Here is a 21,401-nt window from a genome sequence, read left to right on the forward strand (position 1 = left end):
AATTCTAACTTGTCACAAAATTAGTAAACTTTCGAAAACGATTTTCAAGCTCATAATTTTAAAAACATGTACATGCTAATCTTTGACCATAGCTCTGATACCATTTGTTGGAATTGATCTAGGGTTTAAGAAAAAGATTAAACGCTTCGGGAAGCGGCGGAATTTTAAAAAATTTCTTTACAAGTAAAAACAGTTTTTACTAACCTAGACAAAGAGCAAGTACATGTAATTAAAAACTAATATGAGCTAGAAGTTTACTAACCTTTCTTGAAGCTTGAACTTTGAAGAAGCTTTTGGAAAGTTTGCAACGCTCGTCTCCCCTCGCAGCACGTCTCTCTTTCTTTCCTCGGCACCTCGAGCAACCACGAAAGTTTCTATCACTAAATCACTCGAAAAGAAGGAATCAGTGAGTGGGCACTTTTAAACACTACGACTTAAGAACGAGTCTCGAAGTCGCAGAGCTAAACACTAGGTCGAGTGAGGACCTAGGTGCCAAGACAAGAAAAAATCGAAAATAAACTAGAGAGAGGGAGAGAGGATTTTCGGCCACAATGTCTAGAGAGAGAGTCTCTCAATCTCTAACTTGTGTGGAATGAGAAAACAATGAGAATGAGGGCCCTATTTATAGGAGAGGGATTACCTTCAATAAGGTAGTTTCCTCTTCTACAAAATATCACATATTCATGAGCAAAAAACTAGTTTCCTCTTTACCCATGTTGGGCGCCCAACTCATGCCTTTAAAGGCTTGGATTTGTTTCCTATTTTGTTCCATTCTCTAGTTGGCCGATTCCCATGTGCATCCATATGCAAATTTGTTTCCTCTTTTTCTTTTGGCAAGTATCTAAATACATTTATGCACAAAATAAACTCTCTTCTCTTGGGTTTGGGCGTGTAAGACTTTCTAGAAGCCTTCTAGATTTTTCTTCATTTGTTCATAACATCATAAGAAAAGCCCATTAAGAATTTTCAATAAAATTCTTATGAGGGAATGGCCACATCTAGTAGTCATTTTATTGTTTTGGACCAAAATATTGAGTTCATTGTTTTTGGACACTTTTAGTAGTGAGTTTAGGAGAGATAAACAATTCATACCCGGTTTGTCCTTTAATTTTTATTTTTGTTCATTCAAGCCCTGCAGAGACTTTTTCTATTTCGTTCTGAATTTGAACCCTTTGCTTCTCTCAATACCTCGCACATCTTCATCATCTTCCTCTCGTCCTCGAACTCGCTCCTCATTCCTACCATTTTCGCGCGCCAAGCCATCGCACGCGTGCTCCGCCGATTTCCTCGCGCGTCGCTCGTCGCTGAGCTTCTTCGTAAGCTTCCTTCGTGCTATGCGCTCGATGTCGAGCTCGGCGTGGAGATCGGCGATTTGGGCCTGGGTTGAGTCGAGCTCAGAGGCATCCATGGCCGTGGGTCTGAAGAATCCGAGCTCCCATAATGGCCTCCTCGTCTTATCTCCGTCATCTCCCAAGCTCCGATCCGAGAACGACCTCGACGGAGCCCTAAAACCCTCCGTCCCCGCCGGAAGACTCGCTGCGTGCAACAACTCGAAGCTCTTCGAGAAAGCACCCCAACTGTTCGACGAAATTCCCAAGAGGCTCGAGTTTTCCCCGGGCGACATGTTGTATAGGATTCTGGTGACTTTTGCAGATTAAGAAATGTCCCTTGTTGCTGGAACAGAGTGATGAGCTCAAGAAGAAAGATCAAGGAATGCCCCAACGATATATTCCTTAATTAGTAGTGTCCATAACCTTAAGGTAAGTACTTTTTTTCCAGCTATGTTATTCATATCATGAAGAACTTTATCTCATCCAGCTATGTTAGCCTTACTGCATATTTATGTTATTCATATTTCATCCAGCTATGAACTTTATCTTGCTGGCTGCAAAACGAAGCGTAACGTTGACACGATATCAAGAAGAGAAATTTCAATGCTATTTTTCGTTTCCACTTTCAAAGGTATTCCTCTTTATTAATCTTTTTTATTATTGTTTTTGAACTCTATTGATGACTATTCGTAGCATGACCATCAAAGAAAATGCTGATATACTTCATGACTTGTTATTAATTTTTTTTTTTTGGAATTTCGTTATAGTTGGAGATTTTCAAGTCTGGAGACGCTGAACATGAATGGGCTATGGAATGTCCTTTGCTGGAAAATGATGAGCTCAAGAAGCAGATCAGTGAACGGCTATTTTAATTAAAAAATTACTCATGTTGTATGCAGTTAAATACATAAAATCAACTATTTTAATTTCGTTTATTTCTCTACTGATCTTATGGAAAAGTGTAAGCCTGCATATAGCTTACTATCTTGCTCTTGCCTACCTGTATCTCTACAATTACAATAATTGTAGACAGTTGTAGACAATTACACTTCATTGGTGTAATTGTAGATATACATTTCTACAAATATTCTCATTGTAAACATTTAATTTTTTTCATACATGATAATAACAAAATCATATATGCGTTTCTCCTATGCAAGAATGTCAGAAATATATATATTTTTGAAACACAGTGGTACATGGGTCGAACCCACAGTATTCGGAAGATTTCATATGATTTTGGAAATATCTGAAGAGCCACGGGAAGGGCATGAGGCAGTAAGGGAGAGGCTAGTTTCTCCAGGATTTAGATCAACTCCTAACACGGTTGAGTGTACGCCTTTGAATGTGTATTTAATATCTTTTTGGAACTTGGAGTGTATTTATTCTGTTTTGGAGTTTGAATGACGACTTATATGATAGAAGTATGTCTTTTTTACGTCTTGAATGCATTACATGATAGAAGTTGTTCAAATTATAGACTTCATTGTCTACCAGTTGTGGTGATTATAGAGATTTATGTCTACAATTGTTGTGATTGTAGACATTAAATGTCTACAATCAGTTCAAATTGTAGATATATATGTCTACAATGACTACAACTGTAGACATCACTGTACACATCTTTAGACACGGCCATAACAAAACAAAAACTACCAGTTGTGGTGATTGTAGACATTAATGTCTACAGTTGTGGTGATTGTAGACATTAATGTCTACAGTTGTTGTGATTGTATACATAAAATGTCAAATTGTAGATATATATGTCTACAATCACGACAACTGTAGACATCACTGTATACATCTTTAGACACGGCCAGAACAAAACAAAAACATACCAAAACCATAGTTTTAAAAGTAACTTCATAGTTTGAGATTGAGTTCATGTAAACATAAAAATCTAGTCCAAAGATGTCGGAAACTCGTCGTCATATCCGTAGCCGGTCGCAAGTTTCACCGCCCCATGACGGAATAAATCAATCGTGAGCTTCCGTCTAAACATGTTCATGAGAGATGCGTCTAAACCAGACATGTGTACGCCGTGGGTCAAGTACTCAACTGCCTTGATCACGAACATGCCACAATCCCCGCTGCAAATATATATGTTAGTATAGTATAAAAAAGAATATGAAATACACAAGAATTCTAGCGAAGAGCATTACAAGTTTACAATTATATGAACTGTAAATATAAATGACTACATTCACAAAACTTTTAGACATAAAAGTCAACAATTTCAGATATTGTAGATGTCGAAATTGTATGAAATTGTAGACATAAACATCTACAATTCTAGTGACTATAGCTTTATATGTCTACAATTACATCCTTGTGGCCTATGACGTCTTCCAAACACAGAAAATGTAGATCAAAGAATTCTACAATCACATACATAATCACCCAATATTGTTTACATAAATAATAACTCAAACTCACTCGGCATGATATCAAAAAGTTACCCAAACGCTCAAAGTGAAGAAATGTACCTCATTTATACTTGCTTTTCTCTTTCGAACCTTCAACTCGAATGGCGATGTCTCTTCTTCATCTGACGCCGGCGATTCAATCACTGGCTTCGTCATTTTCTGCGATTTAGGTTTTTAGGTTTCCGGAAAACCAATGGAGAAGAAAGAGGGCTTCGTAGATATATGAAAAAATTATGGAGAATGTAGAGATATACTTGAGAGAATGTTTTGTTGCTGTTGTTGTTGATTTCCCGACGATTTCGGAGACGTGGGTGTGATGGCTTTAGAGAGAGAAACCGTCGGAGGAGAGAGAGCGCGAATGTAGAAGAAAGTGAAACTCAGTTTTTTTTAAAAAAACCTGAACCGGCCAATGTGGGTATTTTCAACATAAAAAATCATACTAAAGGGCAAGATTGTATTTGCTCACATGAGCAACTACTAAAAGTGTCCAAAACAAGAAACTCAATATTTTGGTCCAAAATATTGAAATGACTACTAGATGTGGTCATTTCCCTTCTTATGAAATGAAATTAATTCACAAGGCCCAATGATCAAGTCATGGCCGAGTGACATTAAGTCATCAAATGAACTTGTCAAAAAATTTATTGACATTCATTTCATCCTTTGTCTCAAAAGACAAAAATACCCTTTTGACTATTTTCGTTCTTGTTTTGACTTAGCTTCCAGTTTAACTATTCCTATCGATGTGATTCGTGATAGCGACGTCATGGACCCAAATGAACAAAGCTTGAGCTAAACACTTGGACTCAAAAGTTCACAAACCTTTTCCAAGTTTAGCTTAATGCGAACTGACTCCACTAAAGAGCTGACACTGAAAATCTCTCGGTTCAAATGAATTTATTTTCTACTCAAGAATTCGAACTAATTATGATGAGCGGATCCACTGAATATTATCTATGTTTACCCTTCATGAATGTCATCAGCTAGTCGGGATTTACTAAATTACCATTTTACCCTTCTAGCTGTTATTTCCTCAACTCCTTTGTCGCTTGTGAATAAGTTAGAAACAATGTATTGACGAAGAGCTAACAAGTCACATTGTTTCATCCAAAAGAGTCAGGACTCAATTTGGACACTGGCCAGTTCATTTATTCACAGTCCAAGGAACAAAGCATGAGGTGACATACATTGCATTTCAGCAATCTTGTACATGAATTCCATATCTATGAGAACTTCACAAAGTTACTCATGACAGACTCACAACTTAGTACTTCACCAATAGGCCTTGTTCGGAATCACATAGTGAGTCCGAACTTTGACTTTCTCAAATGAGAATACTAAGGTGTGAAATGGCATGTCTCATTTCAGGATTAAGGTAAGCATGATGCAATTCATACATAGTGACTTCGAGACATAAGAGGTTAAATGGTTTGTTCTTATATTGTCTCTAGAAGAGCACTGGTCAATTCAGTACCTTCGGAAGATACCTAGAAGAACTATAGAGTCCCCAACTCTCAATGCCTCATAACCAGACATCATAGATTCTTCTAACAATCATACCGGGGTCAATAGTCCTTTGACCCTAAGATTGCGAATATATCGTTTTAAGCAAACTACGAAGAGTTTGTTCATGCAAATCTACATTTGTCTCTTCGTACGTTGTTAAGTTTGTTTATGGACTAAAAGACTAAGGTTTTATCATAAATCTTCAAACAAAGAAAGAATGAATGAACGTTTCAACTTTATTATTAAATGAATAAGCAATTACAAGCAAGAGTCTTCGTAAGACTATATGACATCAAATGTACATAAATAGACACTACTACTCTTCTTGTGGGCACCATTGACAACAAACTCCCACTTGACTCAAAGAAGATGTGAGTAGTCCTACATGCCTAATCCCTCTCGAAGTTGGTCGAAGACCATGTTCGCTAGGGCCTTGGTGAATGGATCTGCCAGAGATCTACTTCACCTCCACGTCTCCGCGCTACGCGATCTCTCGAATCAAATGGTATTTTCTCTCAATATGTTTAGAGCGCTTATGGCTTCTAGGTTCCTTTGAGTTAGCGACAGCCCCACTATTATCACAATAAAGGGTCATGGGCTCGTCGACGTTTGAAACAACTTCCAAATACTTAAGGAATTTTCTAAGCCATATAGCCTCTTTGGATGCTTCACAAGCAGCCACATATTCTGCTTCCATTGTGGAGTCAGCAATGCAAGATTGCTTAATACTTCTCCACACAACAGCTCCACCATTAAGGATGAACACAGATCCAGAAGTGGATTTCCTGGAATCCTTATCCGCTTGAAAATCGGAGTCGGTATATCCCGTCATAGTCAGGTCAGTACCTGAGTATGTAAGCATCAAGTTCCTAGTTCTTCGAAGATACTTAAGAACATGCTTAACAGCAATCCAGTGCTCGGGTCCAGGGTTGGATTGGAAACGGCTAACTACGCCAACGGTGAAACAGATGTCAGGTCTAGTGCAAAGCATAGCATACATGAGGCTTCCTACGGCAGAGGCGTAAGGAATTTTCCTCATGTCTTCAATCTCTTGTGCAGTCTTGGGAGACTGGTCCTTAGAGAGTGAAACTCCATGCCTAAAGGGTGTTTGGCCCTTCTTGGAGTCTTGCATCGAGTAGCGATCCACTATCTTATCAATATAAGATGCTTGAGAGAGCGACAGGGTCCGGTTTTTCCTATCTCGAAAGATTTGGATCCCCAGAATGTACGCGGCTTCTCCTAGATCCTTCATATCGAATTGCTTTGCCAGCCAGACCTTAACCTCAGATAACTTACCCACGTCATTACCAATGAGTAGTATATCATCGACATATAGTACCAGAAACACAACTTTTCCTTCGTGTATTAACTTGTAAACACAAGGCTCATCTATTGACTGTTCAAAGCCGAAGCTCTTTACAGTTTCATCGAATCTAATATTCCATGACCTAGATGCTTGCTTTAGTCCATAAATGGATTTAAGCAACTCACAAACCTTGGTCTCTTGACCTTTATCCACGAAACCGTCTGGTTGAGCCATGTAAATGCGCTCGTCAAGATTGCCATTCAGAAAGGCTGTCTTGACATCCATTTGCCAGATCTCATAGTCGAGAGCTGTTGCTATGGATAGGAGTATGCGGATGGATTTAACCATCGCGACTGGCGAGAAGGTTTCTTCATAGTCAATCCCTTCTTGTTGGGTATAACCCTTCGCCACAAGTCGTGCTTTGAACGTCTCGACGTTCCCATCAGGACCCCTTTTCTTCTTGTATATCCACTTACACCCTACGGGTTTAATCCCTTCAGGAAGGTCTACAAGTTTCCAGACATTGTTGACATACATCGAGTGCATTTCAACTTTCATGGCGTCAAGCCAAAGGTTTGATTCAGAACAAGCCATCGCTTGGCTATAGGAAACAGGATCATCCATGTCAGAGATGGCTACAAGAGAGTCTCCATAAGACATGTACCTGTCAGGCTTTTGAGTAGCCCTCCCACTACGTCGAAGTACTACTTGACGAGATTCTGATGAGTTAGGTTGTGTTTCAGTTGGGGTAAGAACAGTTCTTACAAATGAGGTAGAAGCTTCCTCACCCAACTTTTCTTCAAGCACAATTTTGCTTCTAGGTTTCGCATCCTTCATAAAGTCCTCCTCGAGGAAACGAGCATTCGTGCTAACGAAAGTCTTATCGTCCTCGGGACTATGGAAAGTAAAACTTTTGGTTTCCTTTGGATATCCCACAAACAGGCACAATTCTGACCTACTAGCCAACTTGCTAGTCTTTTGCCTCAGCACGTGTGCAGGGCAACCCCAAATTCGGATGCGGCCAAGATTCACTTTACGGCCAGTCCATCGTTCATAAGGAGTACCAGGAACCGTTTTGGACGGAACTTGGTTCAGAATGTAGGTGGCTGTTTCGAGGGCATATCCCCAAAAGGAAAGCGAGAGTGATGAGTAACTCATCATTGATCTAACCATCTCCATAAGAGTTCGGTTTCTTCTCTCTGACACTCCGTTTTGTTGAGGTGTGCCAGGTGCGGAGTGATACCTTCTTCTTTAAGAAAGTCATCGAACTCTCCAGACATATACTCACCACCTCGATCAGATCGAAGGGTTTTGATCACTTTGCCAGTTTGCTTTTCCACTAAAGCCCTAAAGACCTTAAATACGTTAAAGGTCTCGGATTTGTGTTTAAGCAAATAGACAAACCCATATCTTGAGTAATCATCAGTGAAGGTAACGAAGTATTCGTATCCTCCACGTGCCTGTTGGTTGAGCGGACCACATACATCAGAATGTATTAGTTCCAGCAACTCAGTGGCTCTTCGACCCTTATCGGAGAAAGGTCGCTTAGTCATTTTTCCTTCTATGCAGGATTCACAAGTAGGTAGTGAACCTATTGCAGAGGCTTGGAGTGGATCGTCCCTCACAAGTCTCTTAATCCTATCTAGACTGATATGACCAAGTCTTAAGTGCCAGAGGTATGTTGATTTTGTTAGATCGGAGGATTCAGAAAGTTTGATCCTCTTTGGCTCCCTAATTAGATCATTATCTATTTCGGTGTCTAAAAGAGAAGGTTGAGTGGGATAGATGTGGAAAAGAGCATTCTTCATACATGCATCAGTGACAAAAGAATTATCAGGAAACGAAATACGAATTCCATTCTTAATAAACTTTAAACAATAATCTTGCTCACGAAGACGAGCAACGGATATTAAGTTCTTCCCAAAGGTAGGAACAAAATATACATTATTCAAGTTTAAAGTGCGGTCTTCAAAAGACAGCGTCACGGATCCCACAGCCTTTGCAGACACCAGGCTCCCATCACCCCATTTGAAACAGAACTCGCCTTCCTCTAAGCTTTTGGTTTTCTTGAAACCATTCAAGGAACAACAAATATGGTTAGTAGCAGCGGAGTCAAGAATCCACGTTGATACATTATCAGCTACTAAGCATGCTTCGGTAACTAGTACAATACTATGTTCCTTTGCTTTGAGATTGGCAGGACAGTTCTTTTTATCGGCCTTGTGAGGTCTCTTCTTAGTTCCAGAGGCGGAGGCTCTTTGCTCAGTAGCATGTGCCTCTCCTTGATTCCTCTTTCTCTTAGTGAGACCTTCAGCAGTGTGAAACTCCTTTATAAGCTTGGTAATAGTGTACTCTAGCTTGTTTATGGAGTAGTTCATCTTGGAGGTATCAAGACATGCGGGGAGAGTTTCTAAGATTATATCTATGACATTCTTCCCATCAATCTTAGATCCTAGGATTTCCATTTTATTCAGAAAACTAATGATCAGTATCATAAAGTCTCCAACAGGAGTCCTAGCCTTCATGTGACAGTTCATAAACTGTTGGACTGCTTGTTGCCTTGTTTGACGTCCTTGCCCTCCAAACATCTCAAGGAGATTGTAGAGCATTTTGGCGGCAGTCTCGATGTCACGATGTTGCTCTTTCAGCATATTGTTCATAGATGCCAAGATATAGCACCTCACAATCTCATCGGATCGAAGCCAGGCCGCTAAGGCATCATTGTCCTCTTGAGTTGAATCATCATTCGTCGGAGGAGGACACGGGGTGGTGAGTACCCATTTGTGCTTGTTAACGGTAGGTATTATGTCGAGGTTACGTTTCGAATCTACGTAGTTTTCGTTTTCGAGTTTGTTCGAGGAAAGAAAGATAGAGAGATGGTTGAGAGACATATTGCCTATATAAGTTGAAACAAGTTTATGATTAGTCTTTGGTTTAGGATTTAAGTTTTATTAAGACTTTATAAAATCCAAAGGTGTTATGAACGAAATGACACTTTACTCCTTCGAGGGAAGGCCGCAACGAGTCTCCTTTCATAAGTAAATGACTCATCATTAATGCATAGCCAAGATGTCAATACATCAATTTTGACTAGCCACCTTGTAAATTGGTTTGATCACTCACATCCTTTCGCAGGGCCTCGAGGGAGGATTACTAGGGATTGAGTCTAAGTGTGTAACCAACCACTTAGTCCAAAAGATTGACTTTGAAAAACAATCCGCCGAGGGGAGGTCTTGTCATCATCGTCTCACTCTCGGACGTAGCTCATTGAGCAATGATCAGAGCAAAGCGCCCTTGAGTACTCTCATTTAAGAGAGGGCCACGAGGGTGACTCTTAGTCCGGCGACACTTGCACTTTTCATTAGTGTTGGGGATCGTGGGTTACAAACAACAAGTATAACCCTCCCACTTAGTTTTTGGAGTTGGTTCATCGACTCTTTTAAGTTCGGAAACAAATTTCCTAGTTAGAGAGCGACAGAGCGGACAACTAGAAGAGAATCCTAGATCGACATGTTCAGAGCAGTATTAGTGCATAAAGGCACAAGGTACATACTCGATCTTTTCCTATTTTCTATTTCGGGAAAGTGTGTGAGGGAAGTGTGAACTTCAACTCACTCGAACACTTGAAAGTTTGAGATTACACATCTTTTTATTTTTCGGCTTGTCTACAAGGAGACCTCCCACTCAAATTTTCAAGAGCATATAGATTTTGAACATATGTGATATAGATATAGTTTTGAAAACATTTTGAAAATTTATTTGATTTGGATGACAAAATATTTTTCAAGTTTGAAAGTGAAAACGGTTTTTCAAAATTCAAACTAGTTTTGTAAAAATTCAATTTCAATTAAACTTTCAAAAATCAAAACATTTTAATCTTACACATCATGTTTATAATCATATGAAAAACATTTTTGCTCAAGAAAATTTTCTCATTAGAGTTCTATAACTCATGGTAGTGGGGTTTGAAAATCCGGATTTCTAAAAACTGGAGTTTTAGACAGCCGCGCACCTCGGAGTAAAATCGCCATATCTGGCGGCTCCTATGTCCTTTTGAGCCGAAACCGGTGGCATTGGACAGAGGACAGACAGAGCTTTAATTTGAATCAAGAATCATTAAATTTCGATTTCTGAGAAGAGAGTTATGCCACTTTTAATGCGGGTTTACTCCAGCTCGAAGAAAAAGAAATAAATTAAAGCTTGGTCCTTTTTAGGTGCGAAAAAGAATCGAGTGTAACGGAACGTTTTAAGATGTTGTTTAAAGCTTTTATTTGTGTTTTATTAGCAGGGTAATAACATAGAATAAAAGAAATAACAACATACATAAAACGATTCAAGTAAAAATAAGAAACTAGCAAGATATCAAAACTAGTCACAAAATTTTACTCGAAATTTCTCAAACCTTTAAAACACGTTTTTCAATATAAAAAATTAAAAACTTTTAGAACTGATTCTAATGTGTTTTAAAAACATCCCAAACTCATAGAAAATCAACATGCTTTTTAATTTAAAGACAAGAGCATTAAATTAAAAAAAATCTAAGATTACAATTCTAACTTGTCACAAAATTAGTAAACTTTCGAAAACGATTTTCAAGCTCATAATTTTAAAAACATGTACATGCTAATCTTTGACCATAGCTCTGATACCATTTGTTGGAATTGATCTAGGGTTTAAGAAAAAGATTAAACGCTTCGGGAAGCGGCGGAATTTTAAAAAATTTCTTTACAAGTAAAAACAGTTTTTACTAACCTAGACAAAGAGCAAGTACATGTAATTAAAAACTAATATGAGCTAGAAGTTTACTAACCTTTCTTGAAGCTTGAACTTTGAAGAAGCTTTTGGAAAGTTTGCAACGCTCGTCTCCCCTCGCAGCACGTCTCTCTTTCTTTCCTCGGCACCTCGAGCAACCACGAAAGTTTCTATCACTAAATCACTCGAAAAGAAGGAATCAGTGAGTGGGCACTTTTAAACACTACGACTTAAGAACGAGTCTCGAAGTCGCAGAGCTAAACACTAGGTCGAGTGAGGACCTAGGTGCCAAGACAAGAAAAAATCGAAAATAAACTAGAGAGAGGGAGAGAGGATTTTCGGCCACAATGTCTAGAGAGAGAGTCTCTCAATCTCTAACTTGTGTGGAATGAGAAAACAATGAGAATGAGGGCCCTATTTATAGGAGAGGGATTACCTTCAATAAGGTAGTTTCCTCTTCTACAAAATATCACATATTCATGAGCAAAAAACTAGTTTCCTTTTTACCCATGTTGGGCGCCCAACTCATGCCTTTAAAGGCTTGGATTTGTTTCCTATTTTGTTCCATTCTCTAGTTGGCCGATTCCCATGTGCATCCATATGCAAATTTGTTTCCTCTTTTTCTTTTGGCAAGTATCTAAATACATTTATGCACAAAATAAACTCTCTTCTCTTGGGTTTGGGCGTGTAAGACTTTCTAGAAGCCTTCTAGATTTTTCTTCATTTGTTCATAACATCATAAGAAAAGCCCATTAAGAATTTTCAATAAAATTCTTATGAAATGAAATTAATTCACAAGGCCCAATGATCAAGTCATGGCCGAGTGACATTAAGTCATCAAATGAACTTGTCAAAAAATTTATTGACATTCATTTCATCCTTTGTCTCAAAAGACAAAAATACCCTTTTGACTATTTTCGTTCTTGTTTTGACTTAGCTTCCAGTTTAACTATTCCTATCGATGTGATTCGTGACAGTGACGTCATGGACCCAAATGAACAAAGCTTGAGCTAAACACTTGGACTCAAAAGTTCACAAACCTTTTCCAAGTTTAGCTTAATGCGAACTGACTCCACTAAAGAGCTGACACTGAAAATCTCTCGGTTCAAATGAATTTATTTTCTACTCAAGAATTCGACCTAATTATGATGAGCGGATCCACTGAATATTATCTATGTTTACCCTTCATGAATGTCATCAGCTAGTCGGGATTTACTAAATTACCATTTTACCCTTCTAGCTGTTATTTCCTCAACTCCTTTGTCGCTTGTGAATAGGTTAGAAACAATGTATTGACGAGGAGCTAACAAGTCACATTGTTTCATCCAAAAGAGTCAGGACTCAATTTGGACACTGGCCAGTTCATTTATTCACAGTCCAAGGAACAAAGCATGAGGTGACATACATTGCATTTCAGCAATCTTGTACATGAATTCCATATCTATGAGAACTTCACAAAGTTACTCATGACAGACTCACAACTTAGTACTTCACCAATAGGCCTTGTTCGGAATCACATAGTGAGTCCGAACTTTGACTTTCTCAAATGAGAATACTAAGGTGTGAAATGACATGTCTCATTTCAGGATTAAGGTAAGCATGATGCAATTCATACATAGTGACTTCGAGACATAAGAGGTTAAATGGTTTGTTCTTATATTGTCTCTAGAAGTGCACTGGTCAATTCAGTACCTTCGGAAGATACCTAGAAGAACTATAGAGTCCCCAACTCTCAATGCCTCATAACCAGACATCATAGATTCTTCTAACAATCATACTGGGGTCAATAGTCCTTTGACCCTAAGATTGCGAATTTGACAACCTTTAGAAAATGTCAAATTGTTCGGTCTATATTTTCATGCGTGTTCAATTTAAGTTAGTAAAGCTACGTGATCGGTCACTCTGTTATCTTCATCTAAAGATCTTCCTTGAAATATTCTCCTTCTGGCCATCGTTGCCTGCAACATTACAATATCTTACGCGTATCAAAGTCCACAGTTATTAATAATAAAACATTGGAATGGAATGTTAAAAATACTAAGTTCAACCCAAAGTCCATGAATGCTCCAATTACGACGTATTCTTATATCTATATAGCTTATTACTAGTATGGCAATAACTAACAATATCAACCGGTCTATACGATATAAATCATTTAAGAAATATAGATTATATCTTAAACGCCACGAAAGACTAACCTTATTTTCCCAATTTGTGAAAATTATGACTAGAGAAAGAAGAAGTGATTGTAGAAATGAACCAAGCACAATCCCAACCCATAGTCCCGTTCCTCTGAAGTCGAACCAAAATCCGAGTGTGACCGAAATGGGAATTCCGGCGAAATAGTAGGCTCCAAGGTTGACAAAGGCTCCCAAATCTTGCCATCCACATCCTCTGGCGATCCCCGAGAGGACACATTGTAAACTATCGAATACGACCCCAATGCAAATTAGAGCGGCCATTGAGATCACGTATTTCACAACTTCCTCGTCATTGCTAAAAAGGTGACCCAAAACGCTACGGCCGACAAAGAGAGTCGAGCTCACGAGGAGAGCCTCTGAGACCGCAAGTGACATGACTGATTGCACGACAAGCCGAGCTGCTCGAGGATCACCGCCTCCTAATTCATTTGCCACTCTCGTGCTATTCGTAAAACAAATAAAAACAATTTATAAAATAAATCTCTAGTGTTTGAACATGTTAAAAAAAAACATGATAAGAATCTGATGTCAGAAAAATATTAAGAGGCCAAACAAGATTTATAAGGTCACAAGTTACTCTTTGTCGAATTTGACTCATGTTAAGTGAGCTCAAAGAGTCAGCATCATATTATATTAATAATCAAGCACCAAAAATAAAAAGGTCACGTGTTTAATTCTCCATGCTATAGCAACAATTGTTAAGGACGTCCCACGTCGAATAGATAAAAAGACCAAACAAAACATATAAGGTAATTTATATATTATAGTTTTTTTAATTTTTAATTTTTATTGAGCTACGTGATAGGATGAATAAAGATGAGTATGCCTCAAATAATTAACCGTAATTACCTTGCAGCCGCGCTAAGCCCTTCGGGTATTGTGTAAAGGGTAGTGATCGTTGATAAACTGTTTTAAAAAAATTGAAAGACAAATATAAGATATCAATTATTGATCAAGAAATAAATGTTGAGATATCTTTTGTAATAATAGTTTACAAGTTATTGACAGGATATTAAACTCTTGAGTCCCAAAATGACCAATAAAAGTGTACGGAGAATAAATATTAGGAGAATACAATCAGAATTTCAACGGCGTACATACTCTCAGAGAAACGTATACAAACCATATAAGCATGCAAACATAATAATTACATTAATGCTCAAAGTATTCCATCCTAAAATGCATACATATATAGGTCTTTAACATGCAAAATTGAAATAGCCTTGGGAAAAAGAATTATTTATGCATGTGTTTTGTAACGATTGTCCAAACCCAAAATAGTAGTAGTGTATAAATATATAGATATAGAGCGAGATATATAGATCGATGACATACCATATTGACATGACTGAAGACTCAAGCTCGGGATTAGGAAGAAAGCCGGAGAGTATGAGAAGCTCAAATGACCACCACTCAAGGCTTGCAAAATATAAATCAGAAAAGAAAATAAATACAAAAAATTCGGAAATTAGCCAATTTATACATATGAGATTGCTATACAGTCAACGTTTCGTAAATCTTAAATAAATAGCCATAAAAATGACGTGTCATTCCTGATTTACCCTTTCACCGAAATAAAATAGTGAGGTATTTACGTCAATTTACACATGTATATACATGGACATTGTCACTTATCTAAGATTAACGAAACGTTGACTATATATCAATGCGAAACTGTAAATATGACTATATACCTAATAGACTCAAATAAATACATAGTAAACTTATAGGAGCTAATTTAACTTAAAAGGTAAAATGTATGTTACCATGCCATCACCGCAGAAGGAACAACGAAGCGCAAGAACTCTCGGAAACCACATAAAACCTCGAAAGAAAGTGGAGCCCGCGTGGGCTCGCACGAGGGCGAGAATAGCATGTAAAGAGACAACAAAGTCACGTTGAGCCAATAAGAGACACCGATGGACACAGCCGCTCCAAGATGCCCTAGCCCAAACCGAAACACGAGGGTCCAACAGAGCGCCATGTGGCACAAGATAGAGGTGAGCGAGCTCGCCAACAAATGAGCGATAAGGCTCTGCGATTGGAAGTATCGCGCGAGGGGCTGAATGGCTGCGTAGGCAAAGAGCGCGGGGACAAGAAAGAGAGCGAATCTCCCAGCTTCTTTGGATATTGACGGATCTTGTCCCATCCAAATCAATATTTTCCCATAGAAATCCAAAGGAAAGAGAGAGGGAGGCACGTAAACGCAAGGGCTACGATTGCTGTGTTTGTTTGGGCTCCGACCTTTTTGTATTGCTTAGCACCATAGGCTTGGCCGGAGAGAGTCTCCAACGCGCCAGCCATTCCATACTTGCCAAGTCAAATAATCTTCAAAAATTTAGTTTTTTTTTTCTTTTCATTTGTTTCACTTAAATGAAGGATTTTTTTTAGGGCTGAAACCGGTTTGGTTCAATTTGGTTTAGGCCCGTTTTAGAAATCAAAATTAAATTTTTCGGTTTTCAAATTTTTGGACCAATAACTGGATCGAATTGGTCCAAATCAAAGTTATACAAATTTTTGGTTAACATAATTTTAATAATCGATATCTAGTTTGAAAACCGATTTTAAAAAGCAGTTATCAAGGTCTGAAACTGGTTATCCAAATATCGATTATCCGGTTTCATAACCGGTGTCAGTTCAAACAAAGTTCTTTTCATATAACTTTGTTCCAAATTAGAATAAAAATTAAAAAATCAGTTAATAATTTTTAAAATTGGTTATTCATAACTAATTGTCTCTGTTCAAATTGATTATAGGATTTTAAAACTGATGGCATTTATACTTCGCTATAGCACATAATAATTAAACTATAATTAAAAGGGTCTAGTGGTTATCTAGCTATATGAAACGTTAAATTTTTTGAAATAGCCAACGTTTCGTTAATTTTTTGTAAATAATCATGTAAATCTATTTACGCTATCAAAATAACCAAAAACGCAGAGTAATTTTTATAGTAAATATGGCTATCTACGAAACATTTACAATTTTTTTTACTATTTACAGAAAATTTATAAAACGCTGATTAAAACTCAAACGTTTATCTATATGTGGCCTATATCGGTAAATTTTTGTAATTAAAATTGAACTATTTGATACCGTTTTTCCGTTATATATGTATATTAGCAAGAGCGGACCCACATGAATCATGGGGTGGCCCGTCACCCCAACTTATAAAAAAATAATTAATTATGTGCTTTTTTTTTTCTTTGGTATTTGAATATATTAAATCAAAAGGCCAAAAAGCCCAAAAAGCCTTATTTTAATGTTTTTTGTTGTAATTTAACTTTAATACCTTATTTTATTGTAATTTGGTATTTTCTTATTTATTCTTCCTGACTTCACTAGTACCGCTCTACTCTTTTGCCGTGACTATTGAGGACTAGGCTTCAAATTGAGAATTTTTTGTTTGGTTGGTTTTTTCTAGATTCAGAACATCAACATCATGGATTTGGAATAGTGACTTGATGTGAGGTATCATTTTTTATTTTGAAATCTATCGGTTTCTTTCACGGAAAATCACAATAAACCCTTACGATAAGGGGTATAAATACTCATAAAATCTGAGTCTCGGCACAGTAACATTAACGGTATCTCAAACCTACTAGTATATTTCTTCTTTTTAATTTCTTTCTAGTTTCTACTATATCAAACAAATAAAATATTATAATTAGAGAAGATGGTTTGATCTGTAGACTTACAAGGAGACTAAAGCCAGTGACGGCGCAGAAGGAAATGGCAATGGCGGCGGATGAAAGATAGAGTTTCCCTAGATGACCGACCATCATTATCGAAATCACTTGCAAGAAGTACTGAGACAAATTCACGACCACCATTGGCCCACTAATACAGCTCAAAGATTTCACTTCTTCCACAATTTCACTCATTAGCCCTAAAAAACCATCTCCCATTTTCTTCTCTCTTTCCACCAACCTCTCTCTTCTCTCCTCTTCCATGCTCTCTCTCTATCTATCTCTCTCTCTCTCCCTCACAATTTTCATCCACGTTTTCTTTTAATATGCCACTTCCATTCCACGCTGATACATAAATAAAAATAACAAACCAATCCACTAAACTCTCTCTCTCTCTCTCTCTCTCTCTCTCTCTCTCTCGCAAATAATTAATAAAAAAAAGTCAAATCTGGTTTTTGCTACAATGAATTAAGGCCACTTAGTTTATGTTAAGCCGTTTTTTGGTTCAACACTAATGGACACGTGACGTGAGCGGACTTGGCCACGTGTCTTCGAATCTGTGAGATTAGTAATGGGATATTCCTCTTAAAACATTAATGCCTGAAAATGGATCAACACGAAAACCGGTCCGTGGTTCGGTCTAGGGCTGTGATTTTTCCTTCCTGGCCCTTGACAGGGCTGGGATTGGACTTCCTCCTGGAGGCCGAGCTCGCCTATTGGTCGAGCTCGTCCGGAGGTCGAACTAGTCTGGGGGTCGAGCCTGGCCTGGAAGTTGAGCTCGCCTGGGGGTCGAGCTCGCCTGGAGGTCGAGCTCGTCTGGAGGTCGAGCTCGCCTGGGGGTCGAACCTGGCCTGGAAGTTGAGCTGGCCTGGAGGTCGGGCTCGTCTGGAGGTCGAGCTCGCCTGGTGGTCGAGCTCGCCTGGGGGGATCTAGCTCGCCTGGTGGTCGAGCTCGCCTGGAGGCCGAGCTAGTCTGGAGGTCGAGCTCGCCTGGGGTCGAACCTGACCTGGAAGTTGAGCTCGCCCGGGGGGTCGAGCTCGCCTGGGGGGTCGAGCTCGCCTGGAGGTCTAGCTCGCCTGGTGGTCGAGCTCGCCTGGAGGTCTAGCTCGCCTGGGGTCGAACCTGACCTGGAAGTTGAGCTCGTTTGGGGGTCGAGCTCGCCTGGGGTCGAACCTGACCTGGAAATTGAGCTCGCTTGGGGGGTCGAGCTCGCTTGGAGGTCTAGCTCGCCTGATGGTCGAGCTCGCCTGGAGGTCTAGCTCGCCTGGTGGTCGAGCTCGCCTGGGGGGATTTAGCTCGCCTGGTGGTCGAGCTCGCCTGGAGGTCTAGCTCGCCTGGTGGTCGAGCTCGCCTAGTGGTCGAGCTCGCCTGGAGGTCTAGCTCGCCTGGTGGTCGAGCTCGCCTGGGGGGATTTAGCTCGCCTGGTGGTCGAGCTCGCCTGGAGGTCTAGCTCGCCTGGTGGTCGAGCTCGCCTAGTGGTCGAGCTCGCCTAGAGGTCTAGCTCGCCTGGTGGTCGAGCTCGCCTGGGGGGATTTAGCTCGCCTGGTGGTCGAGCTCGCCTGGAGGCCGAGCTAGTCTGAAGGTCGAGCTCGCCTGGTGGTTGAGCTCGCCCGGGGGGTGTGACCGTGCTCCTCGTGAGCTGCCTACGTACCCGCCTTGCGGGATCAAGTCATGACGTAGTTCAGGGGATTCTCAATTTGGAGTGAGTTCGGAGTCCTCTTGAGTTCGGAATGAATTCTGAGTTCAGAGTCCTCTTGAGTTGGGAGAGTGTTTGGCTGAGTGAATTCTGGGGTTGAGAGTCTCTGGGGTTGAGAGAGTTTTTGAGTTCCGGGGATTCTTTTTTTGTCGTCCTTTTGAGTTGAGAATGAATGAACTATTTATAGGAAAAGAATCGGTGCTTGGCGCTTGGTTGATGCTTGGTTGGCGCTTGGTTGATGCTTGGTTGGCGCTTGGCGCTTGGCGCTTGGTGCTTGGTTGATGCTTGGTTGCGCTTGGTTGACGCTTGGTTTTTTAGTCATGCGTATTTTTAGCATTTGACTAAATTGCCCTTTTATATTGTAACGTCGTTTTTGCAATTGAGGCGTCGTTTTTACCATAAGAAAAAGACGGTCTAACATTAACCCCCCAGTTTCGCGTGCGACTTGTCGTGTGGGAAACTTTGCTTCTCATCCCCTTCTTTGTTGATTTATTATTTATTTATTCCCACTTCGTCTGTGTGGCCGAGGGAGTGGTTTGTGTAGCCGCGCCTTGAGCGGGCTTCGAGGTGGGTTGGGTTCTCGATGGCCTGGAGGTCGAGCCTGCGTGGAGGTCGAGCTCGCCCGGAGGTCGATCCTGCCTGGAGGTTGAGCTCGCCTGGAGGTCGAGCCCGCCTGGAGGTAGACCCTGGCAGGAGGTCGTTCAGAACTTCTTCGAGATATGCTCGGGGTTCCGTGGGCGCTTTTAGGTTGGTCGGGGACTTGATGGCGTAAGTCCCCTCATCTCAGGTTGCACGGAGTTCTTTGCGATACGTTCGGGGTTTCAATGTTGCGAAACCCCATTTCTCGAACTCCGTGGACGCTTTGAGGTTGGTCGAGGACTTGGTGGCGCAAGCCCCTTTATCTCGGGTCGCACGGAGTTCTTTGCGATACGTTCGGGGTTTTAACGTTGCGAAACCCCATTTCTCGGACTCGCTGGACGCTTTGAGGTCGGTTGGGGACTTGGTGGCGCAAGCCCCCTCATCTCGGGTCGCACTAAGTTCTTTGCGATACGTTCGGGGTTTCAACGTTGCGAAACCCCATTTCTCGGACTCCGTGGATGCTTTGAGGTCGGTCGGGGACTTGGTGGCGCAAGCCCCCCCATCTCGGGTCGCTCTGAGTTCTTTGCGATACGTTCGGGGTTTCAACGTTGCGAAACCCCATTTCTCAGACTCCGTGGATGCTTTGAGGTCGGTCGGGGACTTGGTGGCGCAAGCCCCCTCATCTCGGGTCGCACGGAGTTCTTGCGATACGTTCGGGGTTTCAACGTTGTGAAACCCCATTTCTCGGACTCCGTGGATGCTTTGAGGTCGGTCGGGGACTTGGTGGCGCAAGCCCCCTCATCTCGGGTCGCACGGAGTTCTTGCGATACGTTCGGGGTTTCAACGTTGCGAAACCCCATTTCTCGGACTCCGTTGACGCTTTGAGGTGCGTTTGGGGCTCGATGCCGCGATTGCTATGTCTATATTCCTGCATTTTCACATGTATGCATATATATATATATATATATATATATATATATATATATTTTTGCGTTGTGCTTGGTGTTTGTCTTACTCTATTAACCCCCCAGTTTTATGCAATTTTGTTGGTCGTCGTCGACCTCGTCCTCGTCCCTGTGCCGGTTTCTCCTCTCGCGGATCCTCCGACTCTCGTAGTACTCCTCGACGGAGATGTGCTGGGTAGCTTGGGAGATGAGCTCTGTCATCGTAGCGGGTCGCTGCTTTACCAGCGACGTCAGAAGGTCGCCAGCCCGTAGGCCGTCGATGAAGGCGTAGACAGCGTCGCCGTCCTCGTAATCATCCACCTTGTTGGACTCCTCGACGAACCGGTTGAGGTAGTGTTGGAGCGTCTCGGAGCTGCCCTGTTTGATCGTCAGGAGGTATGATTTTTCCTTTCTCCGGACCCGTGAAGCGGAGAAGCGAGTGAGGAACCTCTCCTGGAGGTCTTCGAACGATTGCACGGACCCTCGCCCGAGCCTTCAGAACCACTCGAACGCGGTACCGGTGAGGGTGAGACAGAATGCCTGGCACATCGTTGACGGGGATTGTCCCGCCATCCTCATGTTGGTCTGGTACTGGTGGATGTGGTAAAGAGGGTCTGTGCTTCCGTCATAGAGCGGCATGGTGGGCGGATGGAAGCTCCCCCCGGTGTCGTTAGCAAGCACGTGTGCCGCGAATGGCGAAGCCATGTCCTCGATCATGCTTCTCACCAAGGGGGTTCTTGTCTGTGCTGCCTGCAACTCTCGGATTTCATCTCTCAACACGTGGAACATGTTAGTTACTTCATCATTTCCGGCATGTATGGTGGTAGGCGCAAATCTGGTGGTACGTTCTCTTTCGTTCGATGCTTGATCGATCAGAGTGATATGTGCTGCAGGCGGCGTTGCCGTAATTGGAGGGGTGAATTCTTGTGGTTCGCCTGTTTCGGGGACGGCTTGGCGTCCCGGGACCTCCC

The 21,401-nt window shown here is 41.0% G+C and overlaps 1 long non-coding RNA gene and 1 pseudogene across 1 annotated transcript; one reads left to right on the plus strand and one right to left on the minus strand.

Annotated features, from left to right (window-relative positions):
• The first annotated feature begins 1,544 nt into the window (after positions 1–1,544).
• Positions 1,545–2,320, plus strand: LOC149388438 (uncharacterized). The gene is made up of 3 exons (XR_016300555.1): positions 1,545–1,760; positions 1,865–1,962; positions 2,099–2,320. It is a non-coding gene; the product is annotated as an uncharacterized LOC149388438 (long non-coding RNA).
• Positions 2,321–13,162: 10,842 nt separating this feature from the next.
• Positions 13,163–17,406, minus strand: LOC149388439 (protein DETOXIFICATION 14-like; annotated as a pseudogene).
• Between the last annotated feature and the right edge of the window lie 3,995 nt (positions 17,407–21,401).

The sequence above is a fragment of the Urtica dioica genome, chromosome 8, assembly GCF_054948205.1.
Source record: "Urtica dioica subsp. dioica isolate 48M chromosome 8, U.dioica_male_clone48M_v1_H2, whole genome shotgun sequence".
Lineage (NCBI taxonomy): Eukaryota > Viridiplantae > Streptophyta > Magnoliopsida > Rosales > Urticaceae > Urtica > Urtica dioica.